General features: G+C 40.1%; 1 protein-coding gene across 4 annotated transcripts in view; it reads right to left on the bottom strand.

Moving 5' to 3' along the window:
• Window positions 1–26029, bottom strand: part of ELMO1 (engulfment and cell motility 1) — a 311529-nt gene that overhangs the window by 271897 nt on the left and 13603 nt on the right. The window contains exon 1 of one of the 4 annotated variants that reach the window (XM_027793626.2): window positions 1326–1377. The exons of the other annotated variants lie outside the window; for them this stretch is intronic. The gene's annotated coding sequence lies outside the window, so the exon portion shown is untranslated. Of the gene's footprint in view, window positions 1–1325; window positions 1378–26029 lie in introns of those variants that run through there. 4 annotated transcript variants of the gene reach the window in all.

Here is a 26029-nt window from a genome sequence, read left to right as displayed (position 1 = left end):
AAGATACTGAGGAGCCCAAGAACAGGGCAAGCTCCAGGATCATATAACCAGAACGCAGAGGCTATTTTGGAGGGGTGCTAGAAACCTTTCAGAAGAAACTCGGCGACAAGATAACAGCGGTGCAAACACTGCTCGCCCAGCCCATTTCCAGGGCAGATGTGTCCTGTGTCTTTTGGTAAACTGTATTAAATGTGACACTTGGTAACAGGAGATCTGGACGTTTTAACATGACACTATCCCTTGCTCATCTCTGTATTGCAAAACCATGAGTAGCAGATGACACTGCTTGAGCAGGGGGGTGAACAAGATGACTTCCACTAGTCCCTTCCAGCCTCAACCATTATGTAACTCTCAGAGTACGCTGACTTGAAGCACTCTTGAAGTCCTAGCCTGTGCATCTGTACTCAACTGTGCACACAACGAGCAAAAAAAAAAGCTGCTTTTGTAGTAGGTTGCCTTCTATGCCATAACAAGATTCTCTAAGCACACTAAAACCAACCCTTGGTTACAACGTCAGAACAACCATCTCTATAACTCTTCCCAGCTGGCATCCAAGAGCACTCATTCAAAAAAGATCTCAGCCTTGCATAATTTGAACTAAGATTTTAAAGATCAAGATGAAAATTTACTTCTGACAGGAAAACTGCTGTAAATTGCTTTTGTGTTATAGTCTAACAAATCACACTCAAGCACTTGGTACCATTTGTGGTTGCCCCATAATTTACATTTTACTCAACAGTAAAATCTACACGGTCCAGGGAAAGAGGAAAGAGTGATGCAAACATCATCCTTCTACTGGTTTGAATCATAAGCTCTATAGAGAGTCATGCCATTTAAGCAGCAGACAACAGTTGAAAAGCATGCTGTCTCTACATTTTAGCAGGGACAGCAGGACAGGCTATGTGTTCGCTCCAAAATTATAACCCACATGTGAACATAAAACCCCACCAAATCTAATTTATGCTATCATGCTGGTCTATTTAAAAAAAAAAAAAAAAAAGAGAGAAAAGAAAAGAAAAAAAAGGTAGGAGGGAGCCACCAATTCAGCCACTGAAGTTAAAGCTACAAAGAGGTGTTATAATCGTCTCCTGGTTTACTATCCAAAAAAATGGAAATACTGTAACAAAGAAACCTGACTCATGAAAAATACTAGCTAATTTAGTAAATAAGTTAATTTCATTGCTCAGGTAAAAAGTTGTTATTCATTAAAAAGTTGCCTTCATAGTATATATGACCTGCTTCTCCAAGTAACTTCTATCCCATAGGTAACTATAATTACAAAGGTTCTCCAAGACTCCCCCCAAATGGCTACAGCTAATACTCACTGTCAAAATCTGAAGACGGCACAGCTGTGTTTCCCCATCTCCATGCTCCAGTTGAAGCTCCTGCTGCAGCCTCTCTGGAAACATACATAGTTATGCTAAGAATGAGCAAAACACTCACTGTTTCCAAATTGGCTAATCAACGGACTGAGTGCTTAACCTTCCCACAATACATGCATCCAGACAAGGCAACCAGCACAGTCTGCACACTGAGGACTGAACTGTGCCAACCACATTATTCTGCAAGACGACTCGTGGCAATTTCCTTCTCAGGAGCCAGAGCATCAATTGTCACCGATTGCTGCTGCAACTCAATCGACTTCTAGCAAAGCATCCATTCAAAATGAACCAGCGCTTGCTCCATGGCACTTTTCTCTATTATTCTAAAAACAAATAGAGTGCCTCAAATATTAAATACCCTCTGGATTCTACCCAGCAGTTATTACCAAGTATTTTACCTGCTTCAAACTTACAAATGCTAAGTACAGAACAGTGAGAGGCTGGCAGCGACAGGCAAAAGGACACTGTGCCTTTGCTGCACAACACGTATGCTTATTATACAGCAAAAAAAGTATTTTATGTTATAAATATTGTAAGACATACATCACCCTGAGCCACCATCCTTATGTTCTTCACTAAAATGAAATCTTTCTACTCCAAAAACCTCAGGCTTCTGCCATTCAAAGTTCAGTTCCATAGCAAATCTGATATCTCTGCTTTTCCAATGTCATGGCCTGGCCTCCTCCTCCCCAGTGCCAGCCCTGGCACTTGTCCAGCAGGCCAATTCAGAGATGGACTGCCCAAAAACTAACCTCACAAAACAGACACATTTTCAGCCAGATTAGCCCCTTGAACGTATTCACCACTCACTCACCCAAGCATCAGGACCACTATAAGGAAGGGGTAGGGGCAAAAAGGAAAGCAGGAATATAACCTGCTCATCTTTAACCATCATGTAAATATGCCTGGGCCAAAAAAGAGGATTTATTTCACCTGTGCAAAGTTCATGGCACACAGCTAAGATTCAATTCCACGGAGGAAAATGATGTAAAATTATGCAATTACTGAGTTCATTACGGTATGTTTCATTAACTCAATAAGCTCCCTTATAATTGTAACAGACATTAAAAGATTAAAGTATTTGGATAAAATCCAAGTACATTTTTAGTGCTCTGATGATTGCCAGAGTTGGAATCTTCAGTAATACAAAGTAACAACCCTTCACCAAATCCCCTGTGAGAGTAACCACTGTTTATCCTGCTTGTTGTCAGACTTCAGTGTTCCCAAATCAAATTTTCCCATTGCACTTGGAGGTGAGGGGTGGCAAATCACTCTTCGGTTAACTGTCTAGTTCAGTTTGACATAGTTAGAAGTGTTTCCATATAAAGCCATCAATTGAAGTTGACCATTTTGAACTTCCTACAGGGCTAACACCTGGCTGAAAAGCCCTTTGTGTGAAAACAGCAACACTAAAACAAAGCACAGCACAGGAACTCTGCAGCACTTTCCATCTGCTCTCACTCGAAATTTATCAGTAGATCTCTAACGTTCAAGCAGCAAGTGCAATTTAGCTATTAATCTCTTTAAAACAGAATGGAGTCCTCTTTCTGCCCTTCAGTAAAGCACCTCTACTCTGCTGTGAAGACTAAACCATAGCTCTACAGGGCTGGCGGCATGGTGGCAACAGTAAACACAGAGCCTTAGCCGTTCTCATTTTATGCTGTATTAAGTGATATTCAGAGGTTGTACACTGAAAGCATAAGCATTTCCAAAAGTCCGCAGTGCATATCTACTGAAAGAATACTCCATTTTCTTTTTGCTCCCCACACACTGATGCAATCTTCATGCTGCATTCACAGAACCATAGCCACAGCCTGTCAGAAGATCTTAAATTGAAATAAGGAAGATGATCAGGGAAGAGATGTCCCGTTTCCAAAGCTGCCAGACAGCTTGCCCTGTAACAAGTGGACTCCACATCTCTGAAGACCAAGACTTAAGTCCCATTTCAGTTACAGTCCCCTAGTCCCAACAGGGGATTCTGCTGTTCTTCAGAGCTGGATGTGACTTCCTTCTACCTTGCTCAGAGGATTGATTACTCCATTACGTAGGACTCACAAAGACATGTTCTCCACAACATGGAAAACTCTAAGAGGACAGTGTACATGAGGAATGAAGGAAAAGATGTTTTTGAAGATTATTTTTTTTTTTTAAGTTTCCTTTTCACATATGCCATTCTCCAAACTCTGGAGCAGATTCCTACTAGCCACAAATCCTACTAACCACCTTTACAAGCTCTTTTCTTGGAGCATTAAAGAATTAGATGGGTTTCAGCCACATCTCTTACCTTGCTGATCTCACCCACTATGCCAACATCTTTGACTAGGACTGGGGAAGAAAAAAAAAACAAAACCATTAATTCCACTTCAGGCACTTGAAGGAAATTCTGAAGCAGCTGTGCCTATAGGTAAATAAGTTGCATCCAGTGCCCAGGATGAAGTCTAATGCTCTCTTTTAAACAAGACAGAAAAATATATTCTTGTATTTATAAAACAATCCTCTTGAGACACGAAAGCCCTAGATTCTTATTTGACCTTGGTGTCATTGAGAGAATGTAATCGTTAGCAGATAGTATAAGATACACCGGAGAAAAATAAACCGAAAAAATAGACCTTATAGCTATCAATTATTTTTTTTCCCCACAGCACTGATTAAAGAGAACTCCCTACCACACATAGTAATCATACTGTCTAAACGAACAGAAAGTCTGCTTCAAAGACGAGGCATAAACTTGGAACCAAAAACACTTGTGTTTAATTTTCTTTTATTAAAAAGCTTTGTGTGTGGCCACGTACTTGCCCTTTGGTCCTCTGTGCCTCCAACCGCCAACTATAAAATGGGGCACCACATTTCCTCAGAGAAGTTGAGAAGCATTTAGAGGCTACAGGGTGTTGTATCTAAATCAGGCTGACACATTACCCAGAATGGGCAGCCGCCTTATTTATTCGTGAGCTCAGGCATACTACTCACCCAGTTCTTCCTGCATTTTACCTTTCCTAGCCCCCAGGGTCCTGAAATCAGAGACTGGCTTACCTATTTCTTGCCGCCATCCTCAGTTTCAATACAACACCTGCCATTAAAAAACAGAGAGGTAGAAGCAGAGGATGCAGCTTTGGAGTGCTGGAAACAGTGTGCGCTCTTTCTGGCCTTTCAGAGCACATTGCTGCAGTTTTCCCTCAGATGGGGCTTCTCACAAGTATGGACTTTGGGAAGGGACAGAAAGGGATAAAACTATTGCAGCTATATTTATTGGTCAATGTCTTCTAATTTTCCCACTCTGCCAAATTAAAAGATTCATTGCCAGCACAAAATGACAAATACATCTCTAGATGGATTATGTACTTTACAACAAACCATCAGGGGAAACTAATTTCCCAGGCAAAATAAAAGCATTGCCATTATACTCATTTAAGCCAAGACTGAAAGAACACACAGAACATGCTGTAGGGAGCAAGTCTGAAGCCTCGTTGCCATTTTTCTTTACATATAAAGCTATTTTTCCTAACATTAAGAGTCCCAGAGGCACCCACAAGTGTCTGCAGAGCCAATCAAAATGCAAATACTCTGAAACAGCCCAGCGAGCAGCTACTGCTCTTCTCTTTACCATGTTCTTCCTTCTGCTCTCAGGCTTTCATCGTTTAACCTGGGTGACTACAAACACCATGTGCTTCAGTTTTAGAGCCCTGAAAGTTTAAGCTGTTGTCAACGTAGAAATGAGAACCTGTCATCTGGCTCTTTGGGTCAGTCATTCCTGGAAACTGCCTTATTTTCAGCACACGCAACAGGAAGAGACCACTGCCCTCTAACAGTTACCTCCCCCAGCCCCAAATTTCTGTAGTTTGTAGTTTTACACAGTGAAATTAATGCATGGCTGCTGACTCCCTACGCTCCTGCCCTTGCTTTTAGTCATTTAATTGCTGAAGTGGAAATACAGATGTTAAAAGAGACAGGCACGTGACAGAAAACATTTGCCTCTTGCTTTGAAGAAACACAACGCGACAGCAAGATGAAAAATCCCACAGCTACAAAGGATCCCAGTTTTCTCAGGACAAGATGCTGAAAGCATCTAACAGTTTCACCTCTAACAAGCTCAAACTGAACTATTCCCAGTAAATTGAGGAGGTGCCTGTTTTCAACAGTTCCTTTCTTAAATCCACCACTATTTCTCCTGATTCATTAACCACCCTTGTTTAAGAAAGAAGAATCATATCTTAAAAGGAAGAAAGCAGCAAGGTAGTTTGGCTTGCCACCAGCCAAGTTAACTACAATACACATTGCTGCTTTCTCTTCAGAGAAACTCAACCATGCCAAGGGTCGGCAGTTTCTTCTAAGCAGATGAGAAGTAAAAAGCTTTGTTGAGTACATTTCCCTTTTGAACAGCTACACATGCAATGATGTATGCAGCACAGCTATTAGCTTGTGTGTGAGAAGGAAGGACTACAGGTCTCTGCTGTCAGGCTGTGTTCCTCAAAATTGTCGCTTTCAAGTTTGCAAAAATATATTTCATTTTTATATAGATGACAAAGCTAGCAATGATACCCATGAAAGCTGCTTTCAAGCATTTTAGACTAAATGTCATCTAAAGCATGATTTGACCTGGATGGATATGCTTTTAGGTTTTTTAATTACTGACTTATAATATGTGCATTAGAAGTCACTGAGGGCAAAAAAATAATTTATATTTAAGATACTATTTTTGCTTTTGTATGACTTTAAGCGATGACAGCTTTAAGACCCACTAGAGTAAGCAGGGATTAAACTTTAAGGTGCTTTCCTTGCTTTTAGTATATAAAAGATTCACATCATCAACTCTTAGAAAGAATAGCAACTGTCAGGAGTTTTACTGTGTTGCTTTTAACAAGGATAAAGTGGGGAAACACTTGGTTATTTATTTATTTTTGAACAGGACATCCATTCATAGAAGAAGCCTAAGCATAATACCTTTTGCCTAGGCAGTATAATTCATCTCTCTCACCTTTGGCATTTTTTTTCCCCTTTTCTTTTCTGACAGTGTTTTATTTCCCTTTACATAACCCATTCTTCAAGCTTTCTTCCACTGCCTCAAAGAGATTACATTCACACACGCGTTGACCATTTTTCCCCAGGTGGAGGTTTTGTACCAACTGCTGCACTTTCATCTCAGCCAAAGCACATCCCGGCTGAGATGCAACAGGGACACTTTACCCTTCCCCAATCTCTCTCTGCACTTCTGAGGCTTTTAAAGCACAGAGAAGCAAGACCTTCACTGGCAATTTGGGAATTTCAGAAGTGCACATTGATATTTCATTCTTCCTGTTTTTTTGTTCGTCTTTTTTTTTAAAATGTCAGATTCAAACAATCTATGCTCTGCAGAAGCCAGTGACTGTAGCTTTCACAAAGGTTAAAAGTTCAAAAGGAAAGCTGGTTTCTTCATTTAGCAGCTTCTTTCAACAATTCCGATAAAAAGATACCAAAGAGTGAGCAGATGTGTAGGTATAGCAGCAAGGGGGATGAGGGGATGAGTCTCAAAGTTTTTAATTCTCTTGTTTATGACTCCCCCTCTTCCACCAGGTTCTGACCTTATCCCTCTTTGGGGTACACTATCCAAATACTAAGTACCAGCCATGAGAAAAAGCTAGGAGAAACACACATCTCCTGCTGTCTTCCTCCACACATAAAGAGCAAACTGTTCCCAAAGCACATTTTACCCTGAATCCTTTGGGAAAACGTGTCCCAGACACACAAGGCATAACCATGAAAATTATACCTCTTCCTCAAGCTTGCAGGCTTACTATGCCTTTTCTCAAAATCCCTTTCCCTGACAGATATAAATCAAGCAAGCAAACTTACTCTGTGAAGTCAAAACTTCACTTTGCACACGAGCGTAAGAACCGAAAGTAACACACTGGGTATTATCTTGCATTCGTTTTTCTAATGAAAATACACTGTAACCACAAAAGGAAATGCTTATGGATCAGTAATGAAGGGACTGATTCATATGCCCCAGAGAACAAGTGCTGAACAATGTATACTCAGTGAGATTTCAGCTTTATCCCTTATTAAAATAAAACCACGTGTCTGATCTTTAACCTACTTTGATTTATTAATGTTTTTGCTTTTCAAGATTATGAAAGTAAGTATCAACAGAGGAGTTAGAAGCAAACAATTAATCATGGAAGTCTTTTACACCAAGTACGAGAATAGCCATCAATCTTACTTCCTCTCTCAAAAATGTGTATTTATAGTTTTGAAGGACTACATGGGAATTCCAATTGGAAAGTCACAAAAGTAGGCTGATGCAAACAACAAAATACTACATCCCAAATGTAACGCAGCCTCTGCTACTGTGTGTAGACATCAGTTGGTCATCTGTCAATCCACTAGAATGCCAAGGGCATTTGAAAGATATTAAAGTATCAACAAGAGAAAAAGGAAGAGTCCTTTGAAAAGGTCAGAGATTTACCAGTTCTGAGCTCTGCATAAACAAATCTTCAAATCCAAGGAACGACTGTGTGCTTTACATTGCAACATCTTATGTTCCAGACACCTTCCCTACCACAGTCTTTCACTGGAATGTAAATCTGGATTAAAGTTGCAATGCAGAACAAGGCTTTATCCTTTCACTTGGGTCCCATTCCAAAATATATTTGTTCTACATTACAAAGTGTGTCACATTTTCCATGGGGCATTCAGGAAACTCCTAGCACAAAAACAATGAACAGGATGTTGCAGGTCAGGATAGAGCTACGCTCACTAAATGAGAACATTTGAGGAAGTAGGGGGACCTTGCACAGTCTTTTATTACTCGGCATCTTTTTGGTTCCAGCCCCTGTACTTTGCAGAGTTCATATTTGGGGGATAAGCAAAGTTTGCATACAGCCCTTGCTTAGCCAGAGCTGTCCCTTGGTTTTGTAAGAATTCAATGCCCCAGACAATTTTATAGGACCCTGGTAACCATAACACAGCTGTGACAGCTTCAGCCAGCCCACCCCAGGTCATGCGCTTGTCTTTGCACCATCTGTGCACCCAGCACTGGCATGTCTGCCAGTCAACCCAAACACAGGACAACAGGCCTGAAGGTTTGGTGTTTTTTGAACATTTCTGCTAATAAAACTATCACTGCTCAGAATTATCCCTGTAAGTTAGATCTGATCTATTACTACCTTACTACTGTCCTGTGCCTGGAAATACCTGGAGCACTGATGTTCCCACAGCAAGGGTAGCTCCACAGAACGCAAGAGCAATACCCATATGTTGAAGTGTCCCATACCCACAGGAGTTCATCAGGTGGTGCTCACTTCCTCACTGGATCTCTCCTATATAGGAAGGCCTTTGCACAGTACTTCAGTTAGATCAAAGCTTGCACACCTTCCTGAAACACCTGCTGGTAAACCCCATGCTCCCAACTCTTGATGGATTTCACATAAGAACAGGTGCTGCTGGACCATGGGAGGGACCACCACTCTCATCCTTCCCTAAGCCACGCTGCTGTAAGAGGAAGGAACCATTGAGAACCCTAATTCCTTAAGGAAAAGTTAATATGTAAAAACCAGTGGACAGACTTGAAGAACAGTAAGCTCCTGAGCACTGCTCTTGCTTAGTAAAGCGGCCACCTTCATTTTGCAACACTGAAGCCCCAACAAGCATTTGCAGCAGCAGGCATTTCTAGCTTCCCTATTTCAGATCTGGTTTTATTCATCAGACTTTCCACGTGGTAATTCTAGAAAAGCAATTCTAATGCAATACTTTCAGAATCAAATTGAGAAGCCTAATTTGTGGCCACAGCTGTGGCCTGTTATCTGTACTTCACCACTCCAACCCAGCACAACATAAACTCCATAATTCTTCAGACTCCGACATGCCTCCACACCACCACAGCAATTAATTTGCCTCTTCCAGCCTATGCCATTAAAATAAAACTGTAACATACCACAATCTGAAAATAAAAACTTCAGTCCCAGCCCTACCCAACCTCTTTGTAATTTAAAGAAAACCCCTGCAACTTCAGCATTTAAGAACTGGGACTTCTGTCAGAAATTATTTTTATTCACATGCTTACTTTTAAAGGCTACTGATAAATCTGAAGCAGTAACTTCACAGTAGCACCTAGACTACACCATTAGCTAAATGTTTTACAGAAGCTTGGGAAAAACACTTTCTCCTATGGCCAAAACAAAAATAAAACTTACCTAAATGTTTTCATATTGACCTGGAAGAAAAAAGAAAGCCACCTACCAACTATTGCACTACAAAGGATTTAAGACTAAATGGCGGTTTCAAAAACAATTCAGTCTAACACCTATCACCCTATAAATCTGTGAATAGGAGGTTCATTTGATAATGCCTCATTAGGTGAGCTAGGGCCATTAAAGCCTTTTCCTGATAACACAGTAATCGGCTTTTTCTATCAAGAAAGAAAGGTTTTCTCCCTTTCATTTGCAAAGAAAAGTTAATGGCTTTTACAGCTCCACCCAACAGTAAAATAACATTAAAGATGGAATAACACTTCAAAGTAAAGATCACTTTAGACTTGAAATGAGTTAGGTTTTTTATCAAAAAGGAAATTCACATTAAAGCCACTGTGATTGTATTTGAACTTTTATTCGTGAAGCTTACTCAGCTCCATTCTGACCTCCTGGCAGCAAGTACAGTTGATATTAGTTCACTTATATTCCATATGGAGCATAGGACAAAACCACTTTGATATTCCCCCTACAATAAGACTAGCAGACCAGGCATGAGTCTAAGAAGGAACACAGCACTTTCACAATAAACCCGCATTTCATAAAGTAATTAAACATCTCATACATGTGTCACAGCCATACTCAAGCAGCTCAGTGATGTTTCACCTCAGAATACAAACCCTGCAGTAGCAAAGAGCCTAACTACGCCATGCATCCCTTCATAATCACCACACTGCTTTACAAAGTATTAAGGCATGCCCTCCAACTTCACTGGACCTCCATGAGTTTTCCTGAGGCTCAACCAAACACTAAACGTAGCCACAGCAATCTTCAAAATGATTCTTCCAAGTTTTCCTTTTCAGGAGGTCCTTTTCAGATTAACTGTGCAAGATAAAGAGTGCTTTTCAGACTGTTTTTCCCTTCCCTTTCTGTTGTGACAGATGTATTCTAAAGGCACCTAATCCCAACGTTTGCTGCCCCCAGTACCTAAAAATGAATTAAGAGCTACCTTTCTGAGTAGCAGAATTTAATCTTGCTGCTTAATTTTTTTTTTTAAATTTAATCTTGCTGCTTAAAAAAAAATTATATATATATTTATTAATTAGTTTTACATGGCAGTTTCCAATGAACTATTGCTGAACGCACACTGCTCTGCACCAGAGCAAACTCATATGAGTAACCTATTAAAACAAGTGAAACCTAAAAAAAAAAAAGCATTTATCACCAGAGATTTAAAAAAGTTAAAAAAAAAACAAAACCCAAACCACAACCCCCCAGAACACCAACCCCCACAAACCACCATGTTTTCCAGAAACAAGCCTCAGATCATAGCTGCAATACATCACAAAAGATGAGATTCAGAGACAATAGTTTTATTGCACATTATAAAATATGTCTCTATGTTTTACAGACCACGTTACTTGACTCACTCCTAGCCATAGACAACAGCCTTCTTCCTTCTTTCCATGATGCTTTACCATCATGCCCTCTACTCTGCAGATACCAACTATCCTTTTCTGTCAGACTGATACAAACCTAAGCAAGTTCAAAGCATCTGCTCTCTGACTTGAATTTAGCTTTCAAGTTTGCTGCTTGTACCTCATGACAGAAAACAGTTTTTTGCAACTTAGATTGTTTACCTTCTCCAGCTACACCAATTAGACTAATGAGAATTACTAGCCGTATGAAAAAAAAAAAAAACTTTTTTTAACGCAGTCATTTAGCTTCAAGGGCTCAGGCTTTTAAAATAGCATCAAGAGTTGATATTTGCAATAAAACCATAGGAGTTGGTTTCACTGCTAACTTTCAGTGACCTCAAAGTCCTGCATAAGGATGTTCTGGAACTTCCCGGTTTACGTATTACTGGCATACACTATTAGATTTGCAAATATATATCATTACTGAGGCACAAACAAGTTCTGTGACTTGTCCATGGGCTTGTGTTCACTGCAGCAACTAAAGGGCCAGTTTGCACAACATCCCAGTACTCCCCACCACAAAATTACTGGTCTAAGACTTCTCAAGATACAAACTGATGATGCAAGCTGTGCAACTGGGAAGCAGGGGGTCAGAGCACGGCCTACAGCTGAGGTAATGATGTCTCTTAGTTTAATAGCCTATCTACACTTTGATGAAGGGCCTCACACATCCTCATGAGCCCCACCACATTGGAGGAGGAATACATCAACAGCCAAATGTACCAGTAACTTGTACGCAACTTTGCAATGTGGCAGCCGACAATTCATTCCTGTCCTGCAGAACCAGGTGCAGATAACCTCCACATAAACCCTGCTGATAAGATCTTCACACCAAGGTCACGCAGAAGGTCACTGTCAGCATTTAAAGTAGAAAAAGTAAATTTCTTTACTATTGGTTTCCATGAGGGAAGGTTTTCACCACTTAACTCCCAAATTCAAGGCTAGTGCTACAACTGTAAACAGCAACGTCTTACATACGCAGCAAGGAGCACAGGAATCAAGTGAGATACAAAAGGAGACCAACTAACTACCAAAATGTGCGAAGTCTTTATTTTTTAAGATATTGCATAGATTCTCAAGATGACTAAGAGTTTTATTCATGAAAAATCAACCCCAAATAACTCAAAAGAACATTCAGCGTGGGAGGTTCTTTTGCAAAAATTAAATAGCAATTGTGATGAAATAGTATCTTCTGCCGAGTTACCAAAGAATTTACATTTTGCTCATGCTCTTACCTAACTCTGTATAGCCAGGAACCATACACAAGGGATAATAGGCAATTTGTTATATCAAAGTGTAGAGTTACTTCAAAAAGGGGGGAGGTGGAAGAGCAAGAAGCAAAAGGAAGGTTAATTTTAAAAACAATCTTAGGGCAAAATTCTTATTTCAGAGCTATCCAAGATCTAATCTCCAGTTCACATCAGCTGCGGATCTGCACAGACTCAATTTTAGCAATATTTCAAAAAATGCTGGCTAAGTACAGATCATGTTCGATCTACTTGTATTCAAACTAGTTATCACTGACTTACCTGTACCCACAGCTGATGCCTCATGATTTAAAAGCTGGTGTCTCAGAAGTGCTGCCAGTTGACAAGAAAGGCTATTAAGACAGATTGGTATTTACCAAGTATGCTTCCTCCCTCTTTTCCCTCACCCATGCTACATTCTTTCCTTCTCCCTCACCTGTGCTACATTCATAGGAACATGATTTTAGTTAGTACAGCTATGAGCTCCTTCCTTTCAGGTACACCATCGAGATGTTTCATGAACATCAGCAGGTCAACAGTTACAGCTCTTCCAATACTATCATTAGTATATGTGCATTTTAAGGATTTTGCCCAAGCTGCTGATAACTTTTAGAAATGAAAAAAAAAATAAAATACCCCCCCCCCAAAAAAACAACTTGAAAGAAAACTTATTATACACACTGCACAGTTAAAATAACCACTTTTTAAGGGACTCAAGACTACTCAAGACAGAATTTACTGTCTCTTATGCATTCAACCTCAGCCTGAGGGAATATTACTTATGTGTTGTCATACTGCTATAAATCCAAAAGGAAAAAGAAAACACAGCTATATCCTGATTTCTCTTTAAAAATGTATAAAATCAATTCTCCTATTTAAAAGGTCTTTTGCTTAGCATTAAAACAATACATTTGTTCAGCTGAAGAGATCAAACACTGTCTAACTCCATCAGTTTAGGACAATGTGCTATTATGCTTCAAAGTCACATGTAGCACATATCAAATGAAACGTCAGAGAGGCAAGGCATTTAAATGCATATTTGACATACTTTTTGCAACTCTGTATGTTTCACTTCTCAATGGGGCTGTGGGTGGGAGAGGAAAAGGTTGGTTTCTTATGGATTTGAGTATAAAGGCATCACTTGGCAATTCAAATCATCAGATGTTCCAACTGCCCACTGCTAGATGCTGCCACATACAGGAAAAATACATGCCAGAGATCACCGTTCTGCATATTCAGAGGGAGCACTTACAATCACTGTCTTGTCTCCTCATACAGCAGCATTATACAGCCATCACACTGCAATGCCAACATGAGCAATTTGTCATTAAACATTCAAGCCACTCATTCTTATTTGTGCATAACAATATTTACTATTCTCAAGTACCCCATGTCACTGGATTATATATGAAGCCTTGAACAATGAAGAAAAAGCAGCGTCTTTTGAAAGGTCCAAAACTGCTGCTGGCATTTTGTAAATCAATTTCTACAATGTTAGGTTCTGGTCAGTCAGAGAAAGGTTTCTCTCACATTTTGTCTCCATTTCTGTAAGGAATTAAATCCCCCATATTTATCATCTGTTGAATAATGTCTGTATATGTCCCTCATGTAAGAGTCTGCAAAAGATAAAGCACATTTTATCTTAGACAAATATACTAAGCCAGGTGCAGCAAAAGCAGATGTAGATGCCTGAACTCTGTTACATTAGAACCACAGTTTGTTTGTCTCTGTCATAATTTTACAGAAAAATAACTATACTCATGGGTATAGTTCCTGTAAATTATTAATTTTCCACAACTCCACCCTCACCTTTACACTAATGAACAAAGCCAAAGACAAACTTCACATTTCCATTTGGATGCTAATCAAATGCCGCCACACAGCTGTTAGTTAGCATTTATCATATGGAGGGCTCTTAGTCCCTTTGAGGATATAAAAATAATTACTGACAACTTGCAGATGAAGGATGTGAGAACCAGAAAACCAGAGGTTGGGTAGTATCAGCAAGTGGAGAAACAGAGTTGGTCAGCCTGAGAATGTTAGTGCACAAGAAATAAAAACTTAGAATTTACACTAAACTGGCTAATCTCATCTATGCTCATGTGAACATGCCTCCAATTTACCTCCAAGAAAATAATGAAGTAAGATAAACTTTACTAAAAGCAGGTTAATAAGATTACATTAAAGTTCTACAGGCATTTGAGTAAAATTTAAACACCTTTAATTTGATTTAATGTACTTAAATGAGGAAGTAAAGAAACTAGAACTAAAGCCACTTAAATTCTGCTTAGAAGTGCTTGTATAGGAGTACTATGTAATTTAATCCACTTCCAAAGCATATCTTAATCCAGATTAACTTTTTCAAGTATTCCTATGCAGACAAACCCTGAGCATATGCTAAACGCATAGGCAGCTTTCTCAAAGAAGATAAACCACCTTATACTTAGCATAACAGATTGAGATTACTGACAGGTTGATGGTGACCTATAAATTCCCCTTATGACATACCAATATCCCAGTTACATACCCTCAAGTAACAGAATGCAGATATCCTTAACTTCAGGTTCAATGTTTCCCATCTACTGGAAATTAAAAGTTTATTTCTGAGCTTATAGCAAAAACCAGTTTCAAATAAGGTCTTAACCATATCTCACAGTTTTACTGTCCCTTAAATCCAAAAGGAAGATTCTACATATGACATCTAATCTTTTACCTACCATTGCCAAGATCGATAGTTGATACAGGCTGCTCTATTTAATTTCACTGTTTTAATTAAAATCTTAACTTTAGTCAGAGTTTTCCAGGCTTTCTTGAGACTCAGCGATGTCTTGCAGGAGGTTTTGGAGGGCTTGATAAAGAGGCTCTGACTCTTCTTTGTGCAAAGCTTCCTGATATATATATATCTAAAGGCCACATGTGTAAAACCCTTCACCAAGACAGCCCAAGTTGTCTCTGCATGACAGGCAGACATCAGCTTGCAAACTTGTTTGTAAAATGCCTTGTGGCGTATGGACCTGCAGCAAGGACTCCGCCTTGCGGTTCTGAATATTTGGCAGAGCATGGCCACAGCTGGAGATGTACTTTGTCCTCAACTCATCTTCTCAGAGTCACTACTCCACAGCAAAGCCACAGAAACTGTTCTGTAGGCCAGGTCTTGCATGAAGCCCACAGGCAACCACCCCACCTAACCCACCTACCACCTTACAGTGAGGTGGGCCTTAGAAGCCAGCACCAGCAGCCACAGGTGAGATGAGACCTGAAGCCAAGCAAAGAAGTTCTACCAGGTTTCATCACTGTTCCCCCAAATAGGGGAAGAGAAAGCCACCCTGCCCTATCCAAGGGGGAAAGCTGGGAGGGGAAGGCAAGGAGGCTCAGTTGTTGAAGTGACAGGAACTAACGCACAGCAGGTTGGTGTGTGAAGTCTTGGTCTTGCTGCGAAAAACCTACATTCCCAATATGGTCAACTAATGAAAGTAACACTTAGAAAATGAAGACAAGTTGTGGAAGCTTGTGCAGAAGACTATAAACTGTGTTTTCGCTAAGGTTTTAGCTTAAGTTAGTTAAATTATGAACCCACCCTTTTTCATAGTTAATTCAAGGATACAGAGGAAACTAGAAATGCATCTCCTCCCACTCCTATGACCAGCCCCCACAGAAAAATATTTAAATAGCAGAGATTTTTAACCTAGAACAGAGAGCAATATTCTATGAAGTATCATGTAATTTAAATAAATCTCTCTCATTAACTTCAAGGCATTCTAAAACACATCATCACTGCTTTATTTACTTGATGTTTCACACTAGATCTCTCAAACATTAGTATACTTCTTTTATAGACACAAATGTGTAATCATAGATTTACAGTCAATGTATTTAACTTGTAAATTTATTCTGAATAAAATTAAATAAATCTTAAAAAAGTAAAATATTCTGTAGCTATGTAGTTGCTTTTTTGCTACAGCCCCATTATCTAAGTATTCTCTACTGTTCTCAAGTCATAGAATTCCTGAATATTTTAACAGCATACAGGCAAATAATCTTTTTCCTTCTAAGTTCTTATACGGGTCATTGTTTTAGAAATAAATGCCTCACAACTCTTCACACATTTATCCTCACAGTGCCCCTCTCAGGTAGCAATACTAGACAGCATTAGCTACTAAAGCAATAAAAAACTAGTAGGTAATCACGTAAACCAGAAGCATACAAACAACAGAATATAGGAGCAAAATCAGCATTTGAATGGAATCCTAATATAAATTTACTCAACTTTAGGAGCAAGAAACAAAACTCAGGATCTTCTTCCGTGACTTATGAGGCTGAACCTCAACTGTTCTTGGGAGAACAATTTTGGGTTGGAAAGGTCAGAAAGATACAATTCCTCACAAAATATGCAAGCAATATAAATGGAATGCGAAGCGCATTCACCCTGTGCTATTAAACACAACTGGGAACAAAATCTGAGGTGAAACGAGGATAAGCATATGCAGCTTAACTGAATATATGCAAGGTAATAACCCAAAGCAACTGACTTTTTTTTTTCTCCATCATATACCTGGAGTAACTACTTAAACTGTAGTGAAACAAAGATGAGTAACTCACACAGCTAGGGGGGTATATACAGTACATGTGTAGCAGATGTGACCAGGACTGACTGTTCACCACAAGGAATACAAAGTATTTTCAAGTACTTCTGTCACATCAAGAGGTACAAGAACAACTTTTGAACTCAAGAATTACAATCCCACTTCTGCACAACAAAGCAGCCCCTCTTCCCTGATGCCATGCTTTGAGATTAGACGTGGAGCACATTCACTCTCTGACCAGAGATGGCATTCAAAACAGTCCTCCATCATGAAACTGGTGTTTGTGGTGGGGAACCACAAAAAAGTTCACATGGGATGAAATAGCCATTAGCACAGGTGGCCTGACAAGGTACAGATGCTTCTTAAAACCCTTGGCTAGATCTTCACCTCGAGATAAATACTGTCTACCTAAGCCCCTGTCACACTGTGGTCCCACCTTCAGCCTGTGAGGTGTGGCCATCACCTTCTGAGGCTAAACCACTAGTAGAAAACTCACATGTGGAAGCCAGATGGGGCCATCCCTCCACACACCAACCAAGACGCGACCATGATATACACTTGCCACACGACTTGGATCTAGTTGTAACATTCTAATAAATTCCCAGTTCAGTGTGGACCAACTTTCCTCCCTACAGGCTTTTCACAACCAACGCCGCTGACCCAGGCTCCAGCAGAGTATGAGAGTAGACAGCAATAGCAAATCCATTGGAACGCAGCAGAAATGCCCAGCACTGCCTGGATTCAGAGCCGTATGAAAGATAAGGGTAAGGAGATCAGCCAGCTCCCCAACAACAACTATCCTGAAGGGACCAAGTTTATCCACACTAGCCAGATGGCTTCATAGTTTAACGAGCTATGTAATGTAAGGTATAGTGCCATTCAAGTGTCATTGCAATGATAACATATCTCTAACCTAAGTGGAATAACCAGTCCATAAAGGGCAAGCATGATTAAAAAAAACCCACAGAACTACAAAAAAATCTACCTGTAACTCTGATTCAAAGCAGAGTTTGCTAATGCTAGACTGCACTGTGTAAACGCTGCTTTGCAAGGTGGATGAAAAAACAGGGATAGGCAATACAAAAGTGTGTCTGATTTCTGTAAAAACAGGCTATTACAGGGATACAAATTATTTGACTTGCTATTTATTAGGTACCTGTAGAGTGCTCAGTCTTATCCAAGTTACAAAGAAAACTGTCTTCTGCTTTAAGAAACTGACAATCTAAATAACAAAAGGAAACAGACAAGGTGCAGGGAGAAGCCAGCAATGAATGAGGAATATTTTGATCATGTTTTGAATTTGATTGCTTCCTGTCAGCACCTCTGAGCTGGAGTTCTTGCTATAGACTTGCTGACACGTGGGCAACTGTGGCAGAGCAGAGTATTGGTAAGGCATTTCAGACACAGAAGTAGCACAGAGAAAGCCAAAGTCAATATGAGAAAAAAAAGACAAGTTTGGAATCACTATTAGTGCAGGAAGGAGAAGCATGTGTGATGTCTTAAGTTATCTGAAAAGAGCTTAATATGAAAAGAAAGAAAATATGAAAGAAAGAAAACTGCCAGCACCTGATACTTAGAACATGAACTTAATGCAGAACTGCAGTAAGAAATCACAGTGGAAGCTGATATAATGGTAGAAGGAGAGACCAGAGCAACCCTGCTTTACAGAACTGTTAGAAAAACCAACACGGCTATTCAGGAGATGAATCTGATGAAGCTCAGATGATGAAAGAATCAGCTGTTTAGTGCAATACAAATAGTTATGCAGTTAGGGAGGAAAAAAAAATAAAGATGAGTAATTTTTATGGGCAAGCTCTCAGCCTTGGGAGCACACTCATTACTAGAGGTCCAACATGTCATATTTCTTTATAAAGTTTATGAGTGAACTAGCCAAAGGTTCCTTCGGCAATGTAAAAACACTTCTGTCACTGGTGGGCTTCATACAAATGGGGTTTTGTTTTATTAAGTGTCTTCCCCTACCCTACCCAAAAAATCCTCAACCTACAGCAGCCTTCAAATTTTTTTCCCTTTCTCATCACTTACAAACACGCAAGAGACTAAGACATTGTTTGTTTGTTTTCTTTACTTGATATGAGACTATTTTTTCACCAGTTTGGTGGTACTCCAAGTGAAAAGGACAGCAGATACACTCTTGGCAACTGTACAGGGTTGGTTTTTTTTTTGTTTTTCTGTAAAACACTGTGCCAGCTTTCTGAGTAACCTCACAAATTATACGCTTTTTCTGACAGATGACAGCAGACTGTAGTTAATAAACAAATTAGACCCATATGAAAATGTGATTCACACCCAATGTCATTATTCCAAAGAATAAGCTGGTACATGGCTACCAAAGAGGACATCCTTATACATAAGCCTTCAAATGAAATATTTTTCCTGGACCTTTGCAAAGGTCCTCAGCACTTAACAGCTCCTGTGCAAAACTCTTCTAGCAACAGAAGAATCCCTCGTACAATGAAGCACAAAGGTCCAGCATGAAGCTAGTCAAACAGAACAGTCTCCTCACACACAAAGAGGTATTGGATGGTTTCACTGAAACCATACGAAAGCAGAAAAGAGTTTGAAAAGTTTCAGATAATTAATTGGCTCTTTTTCATTAAAAAAAAAAAGAAAAAGGAAGATACAAAGCATAAAAATCTGTTATGGTAGCAACACTTTCACTGCAGGATGTACAAATCACTGTTTCCTCCTAAGTCTGGCTACAGCACAAAAGACTGATAACATGCACACACGTGGTACAGCTCGCACTAAGGACAGAAGGATTCGATAGCCAGCCTGGTTCAAACACTAGTATAGCGAGAGGTTTAAGTCAGGCAACAGAAGCACTCTCAGTCAGTGCATGTAAAGGATCACCCTGCTAAAGGATTTTCATCCTGAGACCTCGCATGCGTGTACTCAAAGCAAGTAGCTGTTGCTGGCACCGTCGGCCAGAACAAACACACGCTTGTGATTTTGCAACAAACGGATGTCACATCCCGAACAAGTGCATTTCAAGCCACCATACGCTACACAGAGGAAAGTTTATAAATAAAACCCCTTGTTCCTTCCCCCTCCTCTCTCCCTTGTCGGCAGCTCCAGGTCCAGCTCTAGGGGATGAAGGGGATTACTGTAGAAAGCCGGAGAGATTGGCAGTGTGACGGGGCTAGGAATAGGAAGTCTAACAGACACGGGAGACCTGCCTCAGTGACTGACTCAGCTTCTGACCCACTGCATGAACTTGGCCAAACTGCTTCTTGGTGCCACCGCTCCTCTCCCAGGCTCTGTATGATCCTATACAATAAGGCCAGTATCTTCATGGCAGTGACTGCCTCTCACAAATTTTGGTGAGAAACAGCCTATAGGCTTTCATACCTTCGGAAAAAAGGGAGCTGATTTTACTAGGATCTGTCACATCAAGAATAAAACCATATTTTCACTTAAATAATGAACAATAACCACACAGTTAAACCTGCTAATATTCTTATAAAATATGTACAGCTAGAAGAGCGGCATGTTGCTCTCATTCACAAGTTTGCTGTATCCTTATTGACGCCCACGATCTCCCCTAAAGATCTATTTACAGAGACACTTCTCCCAGGCTTCAAGTTTTCCGTTCATGTCCTTTCTTTCCCCTTCTCTCCCACTTTATCCCATCCTCTAGCAGAGCCCCTCAGTCACGTTAGGCAACTGTCTGCGGTGTGACATGGGGAACTGATCCAAGCCTCCAGCGAGCAGAAAAATAACCTGAAGAAAACCAAAAAAAGTTATTTTTATCCTGGATGAGTTCCCTGAGTGAGCTTATTCCCTACCACAACAGGTGTATCAACATACCTGAGGAAAAAGCAGAGCAAACCAAGCTGCAGCGACTGCTGACAGAGATAAATGTATCCAATAGCAGGGCAGGAATGTTTTTAAAAGATTAATATTGGAATAGGGGTTCTCGCACTGGGGAACTCTTTAAACATCATAAAATGGACTTAATACATATTCCTTATGTTGTTCACAGCTTCCTTTGCCAGTTTGGCTAATTATACGATATTTAAGTTTAAACATATGTTGCCTCCCTTGCAGTGAATCCTCTCCTCCTACATGATACAGCAGTGAAGTCATCTTGCTGACTTCAAGCCGAATCCTGCACCCTCTCAAGTAGGTGGGCATTTTTAGTTCATCTGGAAAGCAGTCCAGCCCTGAAAGCACAGTGATTCTTCTTGCAATAAGCTACCAGGAGCTCTACCACCACAAATAAGCTGAAACATACCATCCAGCTGCCATATGTTAAAGAACAGCATAACTTCCACCATCCTGGGCATATGGTTCTTAAAATATGTAAGAGACACTCAGGATGCATCTGCATTAATGTGAAAGGTGAGCCAGCAGACCAGAGGCTTTTAGTCTCCTTCCTTCCATACCATCAGCAACTGACTTAAAAAAAAAAAAAAAAAAAATAATAATAATCTTAAACAAAGACACATCGGAAGAAAATTCCAAATAGAAGGAAGTGGCAAAAGACTAAGCCAAAAGAAGAATTTAGAACGGCAAAAAATGTTGCAGCCCTTTATGAACCACCACGTGCTGCAGACAGGAAAATCTCTTTCAGTTAGTGCGTTCCATGTTACGAGTGCCTTCAGTAAGCAGAGCAGCCAAGTACACCACAATAGCTGCGTTTCATTAGCTTAGCATAGCAGAGTATAGGATTTAAAGGGAAAAGACAGCAGCTGAAAATAATTGCATTAAATTAATGTTAACCCACAAACCCAGAAGAGGCACATAATATTCAGCACTGCTACAGAAGTGGTAACTCAGAATTAATGTCTGTAGAAGATGAATAATCCTTCTCTGACTGGGATTCAAAATCCTAAAGGAAGAAAGTTCACCTCAAACAGGGTTCCCCCGGGGTGGGGGGAAGGAAAGAAAGGAAAGCATGGCCTAGTTAAAATATCAGTAGGTAGGAACACAAACTGTAAAATGATGTGGTTCCCAAAGGACTAACATTTTTTATGGTTTATACACACATTCCCACACATTCCTGCTCAAAAAGGACTTTGAAAATAAATCTAATTTTAAGAACTGTAAATGAAATAGACATGTGAGAATTTAAACACTTAGGGCAGAAAAGACCAAAACCTCAGAGACGAGGGCAAAAAAAGCAGCCAGAACTGGAGTGGACTAAAACACAGCCAGCGGTGACAGCTATAATTCAGTCAGTGGATGTACTTTACAATAGTCTATGGAGTCGCATTGCCACAAGGGCTTAGAAAAGAACAATACCACCAAAAAAAGGTACTTAATAAATCCAACAGAATGGAGAGACACAAGACAAGCTTAAGGAAGCATGCCTTCCTCAAATTGAAGAGGGAATTTATGCTAAACATGGGATGGGGAGCTTAATTATTTTTTAAAAAGATGCCCAGTTACAGCACTTATTCATTCCATCAATGAACAGGTACCAGAAGTAAGCAATGGTACTATTGGCCAGGAAAAAAACCAAAACTCCCCATTTCTTTCTCCCAGTTCTAGCTGGAAACACCAGCCTGGTCAGGCCCTTGGCTAGTCCCAGGTCAAAAGGAAAAACTAAGCCACCAGCTGAGATCTGATGAAAGAGATGGTAGAAGCTACTATCAGACCAGCTGTAAGAAGACTTCACCAGACCTGGTGGCTCAATAGACACTGGCCACCTGAATTTACATGGCTTTTCCACCTGATGATAAGTAATAAATTCTACCAAAGAAGCAAGCCAGCATTTGGAAATAATTAACATCCTATTTTCCTTAGCCATCTTGTTCAGGGAAGTTTTTACTTCCCTTCTGCATCCCTGTAGAATTTAAAATATTTACGAAGAGACAAAAAAATAATCTGTGGTCTCTAGTTACCCCAAAACTAACCAGCATGGGTTCATGCTTTAGGACGTTTTTAAGCTCCAAAAGACTCCCTATCAAACACATAAAATTTAATTTGTAATCCATCCTTACCAGGCAGTAAGAAGTTTCTTTTAAGCTGAGCTCCTCAGTAAAGCAAGATTTTATAACTCTTCATCTGTATTTGTCTACCATCTGCACAGCACTATCCCATATGGACACACAGTACATTTTTTAAAATGTTTTTAAGTCTCCTTTGTTAGCAGTATTATCCCCCAATTCTGCTGTTTTGTTGTATGATCAGCACAGCACTGCCAGAAAGTGAATAAAATATAGTGCTTCACTGAAGTTTTGAAGTTTTTAATGTTTCGTGTAAGTGGTCCCAAATATTTTTAGGTAAACACCTTGATGAACACATTAGAGCACCCTGAATCTTACTTAGCTAGAAGACCCTTTATAAGTACTCTGACAGTGAGGCTTTGTGTCCAGTAAAATCACACCCTACATGTTTCAGAGCAGAAGTCAGGTAAGTTATGAGACAGCAATCTGGTTTTAGCACAGGTTTTGGCTTTCAGGCCTGTCATTTGTTTTGTCTTAGGAAAGTGAGAGATTCCTTTTCTCACACATTTGTCTGACCAAGCAAAGCCAAGAGCTTCCCTGTGAGCAGCAGGGCTAAGGTAAACCCATCTGAATCCCTGGTGGGGGTTTCCAGCTGTTAAATAAGGCCCACACCAGGATCTTTTCCTTACAGTTTCTGCTCCATGCAGTTTCCTACTCTCACAAAGCCTGCCTGAACTTTGCATCTTTGGGACATTCCTTGCTCTGCTGACTTGGCTTGACTCAAACGACAATTTAAAAGTCACTGTACCGGGGAAAGGGGAAAGAGAGACACAAATCCCATACATACAAGCAACAGAATCTGCTGGTGTTTCTAAGGGTACCAAGCTAAAAACTGAGACAGTGCAGGGGGATGACCCAGCTTTTGAAATAGGAGCCTCTCTGGCTCACCACACCTAGTAACAACATTTTGCCAGCAGAAATCCATCCTAAAGCTTTGGCTTACAAATGCTGGAAACTTCAAGTAACAAAGACAATTACACCTGGGGTTCTCTTTTATACATGACTTCAGTTAATACTTCCATTTCACTGTTCAAGATCTCCTTCCAGCCCAGCAAAACGTGGCATTTTTAAAAAGTTCAGTAATGGTAGGGTTGATCAAAAAAATACCTGAAGTTAAGCAACTCTATAGCCGGTGCTGCTCATTCTTACATTTTCATCAGTTATTTACACAGTCATTCCCACTCTGATTTAATCTTTCCTTTCTTGATTGCCTACATCTACATAGAAAATAAGAACAGTAAATCAAAATAAGCACTTGGCGGGCACGTTGTGGTGAGATCACAGCAAGATCCTGGAATAGCAGAGGCCTTCTCATATGGAAAAGGCTCGTGGAGTTCCCGTGCAGTTCAAGTAACCATCATCTGACCCAGTGAGCAATACTGAGATGGACACAGCCCTCTATGGAAACCAGCTGTAAACCGAGTGAACACCCGGGGAAGCGACAGAATCGGCATCCAAAGCTTCACAACTAATGTGTCACATTGTGCGATCTAGCCATATTGCTGCTTGAAAACCAGCACAAGACCAGAGCTTTTTAATCTTATCACATGATAGCACTCAGAAGTAAAAAGTGAGAAGTGGGGGGACAAAGTCCCCACTAGAAGGTAAGCTTGAATACACAGCGAGAGTTTCACTTCTCTGATTTTCAGTTCTCTGACTGAAAAAATAAAAGATGTTATGGGGTAGAAAAATCAGGTATTGTTTAGAAAAGGTATACTTGGCCCAAGGAGAATGATAAAAGAATTACTTAAAATGTGTTTGTGATTCATCACTGTTTAGTAACTTCTCGTGAATGCTAATGTGTTTCAGAGAGTTAGAGAGGCTTGTGCAGGTGTGACAAAAAAGATTAGTCAGTTATTAGTAAGCTGCTGGCTTCACTGGCAGCCACACTGCTGGAGCTGTACACTGCGTAAAGGGCCTGCCAGTAACTCTCCACGCACTGCTGATATTTAAAACCGCCAGGACAGTCAGGACAACAAGTTATATCTGCAAATATTTATTTCTTTGCCTGCCTCCATGGTAAATTTTGTAGTTAAATCAAAATGCCACATGCTAAAGTCAGTGTGGCTCCTCTTCAGGAGCAAGCGTAAAGAAAGGATCTAAATTAATCCAAAAGCCTCTAAACTAATTGAAACGGTAACTCACTGCCTTTACAGGACCTTCAAAGAAGGTGCTTATTTCAGCAGAAGTTTATCTACATGGATCTATCTACACGAACCAGCACAGGCAGGCTGGTTTAAATTTAAACTTCATCTTGCTTTAGTGTAACTACTCCCTTCACCAGTAGCTTTACAGCAATAAAACTTTATTCTCTTTTAACACTCTGGAAATCCAGTCATTTCCACAGGCCTCACAACAACACTTAGAGAAAATTTTCAGGTGAGTTGTCTATTAACCTGATACCTAGCATCCTTTTCTAACACAGAAGTCAGAACAGCAGGAAGGACCGTTCAATTTCATCCATTTTCAGCTTTCAAGAAAATACACTATGATCCCTTAATTACAAATGATGTTCAGGCCTTAAAAGGGGACCCTCCAACAGATACTTAGGAAACAAAACCCAACACCCAATGTTTTCGAAGAACAACGATACAATCCAAGCAATCGTGCTCCAACAACTGCAAGCCAGCTCTGGCACTGAGAAGCAGTCTGGCTTTGGCTCTGTGCCTCACTACACACGTGAGACACCCAACTGCTGCAGCATAATGCTCATCCTTACTACGAGACAGACATTACCACCTTTGTAGCATAGTGGATTTCTGAAATAAATAGCAAATAATCCACTAGTGGCTTAATTCATTAGCTGTACAAAATTCTCAGAGTCAAAGGTCAGTTAAATGAGATGAAAACCATTAATCCAGCTCACTTCAGACTCTTCTGACAAAGAACACAGCCATATGCCCATGTTCTTTTTCCAACCACAGTTCCTATTAATTTTGCAGGTACTCAGTTTCCATCTACAGTTTAATGGCTAATTTCTTAACATTCACAGGCATTAAAAAAGTAAGCAAAGAACCTACTGCCCTATGGTGCAGTTACACTATGTGTTTGCACACATGCACATGTGTACATGGATATGAAAGCCAAATATTTTGATTAAAAGAATGCTTCCTGAATGAAAATTACAATCTCATCTCCCAAATAGCAGAAATCCTCATAGGAAGACTTTCTAAGCCGTTTAGAAAGTCACCATTGTCAGAAGCATAGC

This window comes from Falco peregrinus, chromosome 5, assembly GCF_023634155.1.
Source record: "Falco peregrinus isolate bFalPer1 chromosome 5, bFalPer1.pri, whole genome shotgun sequence".
Taxonomy (NCBI): domain Eukaryota; kingdom Metazoa; phylum Chordata; class Aves; order Falconiformes; family Falconidae; genus Falco; species Falco peregrinus.
The sequence above is the reverse complement of the archived record's forward strand: the minus strand, read 5'-3'. Positions and strand labels throughout refer to the sequence as shown.